The following is a 4982-nucleotide window of genomic DNA, read 5'->3' on the forward strand; positions in this document are numbered from 1 at the left end:
AGAGCCCTCAGACACCCCTTCCATTGTTGGCTTGTTTGTCGAGGTTGATATGACCCCTTGACTAAAGCCCAGCCTTGTATGAGCCGTTTGTTTGCATATAGTGTGTGATATTTGTGCTTGTGCTTGTTTACTTGCTGTTTAGGCTAGCTTGCTTCCTGTGCGAGTTAGGTTCTATTTAGATACCTCAACATAGGACCATTGTGGATTGCATGACAACTATTAGGCTCGAGTCAGTCTCCCTTTTAGTTTGTTATTCCCCGGTCTCTGGTTAGGAGAAAGTTTCTCCCCTGTTAAGGGGAACTACGTCGCCCTGATCCTCATACCAGATGAGGTACGTAGGCAGGAGGTCGTGCGAGATCTCTCCGGGCACTTTCTTCTCTTTTTTGCGTGTGTTTGCTTGACAGCTTTCAGGTCCGAGTTCCCGACTCCCTTTTAGCTTGTTTCTTTTCAACCTTTTGTTTTTGGTGGGTGTTTGCTTGACAGCCAGCAGACTCGAGTTCCAGACTCCCTGTTAGCTTGTTTATCCAACCTTTGTGTTTCTTTTGACGACTCAGTGTCCGGTTAGCGTTTATTTGCTTGGAGTCGGATGTAAGACCAGCCATTGGCATTCCGTTTCCTCGTTTGTGTGTGTTTGGAGTCAGACATAAGCCCAGCCATTGGCAGTCTGTTTCCCGGTTTGCTCTTGTTCGGAGTTGGACGTAAGACCAACTATTGGCAGTCTGTTTCCGTTTGTGTTTTTCGTTTGACGTATCAGCGTCTCCTTTCAGTATTTTATTTCGGCGTGCGTTAGCCGAACTATGAGTGTTCTGATTCTTTCTCTGGATAGGGAAAGATACGTAGGCATAGGATGTGATATCCTATCGAGCACATTTCCCATTTCCCCGAACTACGTCGACTCTGATGTTTGTTTCTGACAAACTACGTAGGCCCAGGATGCGATATCCTGCCGAGTCCTCTTTCTCCGTTCTCCTCCCGCCTGTTTTATTATTCCAGTGTGCGTGCATTCTTTGAGCAGTTTTTATCAGCAACCTTATTCTATTCTTTTTGAGCGTGGATCCCGTCGAGTACGACGGACGTGAGGGGTGCTAATACCTTCCCCTTGCGTAACCGACTCCCGATCCTTGCACCTCTGGTCGTAAGACCATTCCTTTCCCTTTTTCAGGTTTACTTCAAGCGTTTTCTTTCCCTCCTTTGGGATAAATAACGCATGGTGGCGGCTTTGTGTCTTTTCCCGCCGGTTGTTTTTTTGCGGATGCGACAGCTGGCGACTCTGCTGGGGACTAAAGAAGTTGACCTCTTGCTGGTCCATCTTTCCTAAGCGAGTCAATCCTAGTGCTCTCTAGGATAGTTTTGGTTGCTTTTGCTGCTCTATTTATTGCATTTATGATTATTATACTTTGATTGTATATATTTGCATATATGTTTGCATGCATCATATTATCATTGTGCTGGATTTTGTACAGGTTTGGTTCCTCTGATTTGGGGTGGGTGTTCTGAGTGGGGCTAAAACCTAGGCCCGAGTATACACCTAGGATTAGTGTGGTCTCACGTTTCCTCACATGTTGTATCAGCATGTTGTTGCGACGTGACATACCACAAGTCGGATGAGGTTCTTCTGAGTGAGCTCTTCCGGGTGGAGTATTCCACTCTAGTTGAGTTGTCTCTTTAGAGCTGTTGACTTCGGTGACCGTTCTTTCCCGGATCTTTGGTTTAGACGATCTTATGAGAGCTGCAGTAGCACACCCGAAAGGGCAAACCCGTTGAGTATCTTGTCCGATTGTCGAGACCATTATCCTCCTTAGGATGACCTTATAGAATTCACCTATGAGGGGAGGGTTGATTCCTACGGATGCATGTTCTGATGGTGACTTCCTGATGGTGACTAATGGTTCAGTTATTGATCAGAGTCCTATTTATAAGTCGGATTTATGGATATTTATTTCTGAGACGCCGGAATGCTGTCCGCGGTATTTAACAGTGAGGATCCGTTTATTTCAGGATTCCCTGGGCTGGTTTAGAGGATCTGTTGGTTATCTGTTCAGAGGACTTTCTGGTGATGATGGTGATGTATTCTCCGGTTCCGTTTATTTCGGAACTCCCGAGTTGGATTTATGGTTGCTCAGTACCTCAGATGGTTGAGATTAATACAGAAACCGGAATCCAGTATAGTGGTTGTTCAGATGACTTGGAGGATGGCACAGTGCATTGCATTCATACATCAGCATCATTCACATTTTGCATTTATCTGCATCTAACTCATGTTTATCCATATGCAGGAGACATTCTTGATTGAGATCCTGGTTGAGAGACTTCTCTGTTTCAGATATGAGGACCGGCTTGAAAGATGATGTTGTCTATAGTTTCTTCGACCCAGAGATAGGCGTGTTGAGAGATATGATAACATTGATTACTCCTGACCATGTGGGGATGTTCCGTGAGACTTATGGTGGTCTTCTGAAGTTAGTTTTCAGGCTCACAGATACAGATAGGAGTGCCATCCATACTCTTCTCCAGTTCTATGACCCTGGTTTGAGATGTTTCGTCTTCCCGGATTACCTGTTGGGGCCTTTGATGGAGGACTATGCCAGCATCCTGGGTATGCAGATCAGAGATTAGATTCCATTCTATGTTACTAAGGGGGAACATGATGTTTCTGAGATTTCTCGTGCTCTTTATTTGAGCCCAGAGGTGACTAAGGGGGGTTTGAAGGAGAAGGGAAAGTTGCCCGGTTTTCATCTGAGTTTCTTGGAAGCTAAAGCCAAGGAGCATGCTACTTTGGGTGATTGGAAGGCTGTCTGTGCTTCGATTGCTGTGAGCATTTATGGAATCATCATGTTCCCTAATCAGAAGAGATTTGTAGACATTAATGCAATCCGGTTGTTTGCTCAGAGGAATCCTATTCCTACCTTGGTTGGGGATGTCTATTACTCGGTCCATAATCGGAACGAGAAGCGGCGTGGGGGATTGATCAGATGTTGTGCTCAGTTGTTGTATAAGTTGTTCATGGGATATTTGCCTTCCAAAGGTGCCTTTGTCTTTCTTGATCCTACTATCAAGTGGGCAACCAGGTTGATGGGTTTACGAGCCAAGGACATAGCCTGGACTCACAATGGTGTGGCTGGACGAGACTTCATTTGCAGTTGTGGGAGTTTTCCCAATGTGCCTCTCATAGGAGTTCAGGGTTGCATTAATTACAACCCGACGCTTCTTAGGAGACAAATGGGGTTTGCTATGGAGGTTCCTCCTCTCGAGCGTGAGATTCAGGAGTCTTTCTACTTCCCAGCTGAGGGTAATCTGACACGGTTGAGGCAAGTGTCAGGAGCATGGCGCAACATTCAGAGAAAGGGCAAGGTTCCTTTTGGTAGGGTTAATAATAGGTCTTTTCCTCTGTTTGATGATTGGCTCAGAAAGAGGATTGAGCTCACGCATCTACCATTTCTTGGGGGTGATCCTTGGTATCCGTTGATTGAGGGGCCATGTTCTTCTGTCAGCATTGAGGAATTCCTTGAGATGAAGAAAGCTAGAGATCAGCTACAAGCAGAGAAGACTGAGTTGGAGATGAGTGTTGCTAGAATTCAGATGGCTAATCAGGAAATCAAAGGGAAAATAGAAGACCAGGATAAGAGACATGCTCTGGAGGTGAAGCGTTTTGAGATGGACACCGCCTATTACCGCAAGATCAGCCAAGCTTTGGAGTCATCTACGAAGGAGCACGACATCACCAAGGAGAAGTTGGCTAGAGCTTTGAGAGTCATTGAAGATGAGAAGAGGAGGCAGATCCTTGTGAAGAATCAGAGGGAAGCCAGAGTCAGAGTCCTTATCACCGAGTGGGAAGCAAAGCTGAAGATTAAGGAAGAAGAGAACGTGAAGGTTATTGCTGAGAGAGATCACTATCTTGTTGAGAAGGATCATTATTTCTGTCAGATGAAGATTCACCAGAAGGAGGTGGGGAGATTGCAGCAGGAGAACACTGAGCTCAGGTTCGCCGTGAAGTTTACCAAGATGGTTGATGATGCAGAGCCTTCTGTAGGACCTTCTTCAGTGTAGACTGTTATTATCATGTGTTGGATTACCGTTAGGCCTGTTGACGGAATTCACTTGCTTGTATTTTCTTTCTGTTTCTGGAGAATTGTAATTTGATTTGTATCAGCCTGATGTATGACTTTTGCACGTATTGTGCACTTTTGGTATACAGTGGTTATTATCATTCGGTGATTGATCTTCAAGCTTTATTTGCTTTTTTATGCACACTCATATAGCACACACATGGTTGGGTGATATCTGTGCTAAATCATAATTCTCTGCTCTGAATGGCAAAACCAGATGATTGATGTCAAAATATTGCTGTCGGATTATTATCTGTCTCGATGAAACCAGGATCGAAAGACAGAGTGTTCCTCATATGGATAGAAATTGCATTCATGCATGAATCATAATGACTTGTCTTCTATTTTGCAGGTGTCGGTTTCTAATGTGCTTGATTGTTTCAGGAATCATTGCTCGTGCACGTAGAATCATTCCCTTGCACGTAGCCCGTCCACACAGATACCCTACCAGGCGCAACAAATCCAAGCTGATGGATCTACCCAACGTAGATATTCTCGAGTTGAAGGAGAAAATGAGTGAACTGATCAATGTTATGCAAGGGTTTGCTGTGGGGCAGAAGGCACTTGCTGATAAAGTGGAGAAGCTCGAGCGGGCTTCGGCTGCCAACTATGGTAATAATCAGGAGGGTGTGTCTAACAATGGCCTTGGTGGTTCCAGGGATGGGGGAGATCTCAAAAAGAAGGCTACTGCTGGTATAGTGATCAATAATGGTGGGGGTTTTGGTGTTGCCACAGGCGGTGGACCAGGTCCGGTGGGCAACAATCTGAAGGATAGTATGTTTCCTCCTTTCTTTGGGGCCCAGGAGGATAGAGAAGAAGACCAGTTCTCCGTGCTGAATGAACAGTTTGGGCAATATGGTGTTCAACCACCAAACA

This window comes from Lathyrus oleraceus, chromosome 7 (assembly GCF_024323335.1).
Source record: "Lathyrus oleraceus cultivar Zhongwan6 chromosome 7, CAAS_Psat_ZW6_1.0, whole genome shotgun sequence".
Taxonomy (NCBI): Eukaryota; Viridiplantae; Streptophyta; class Magnoliopsida; order Fabales; family Fabaceae; genus Lathyrus; species Lathyrus oleraceus.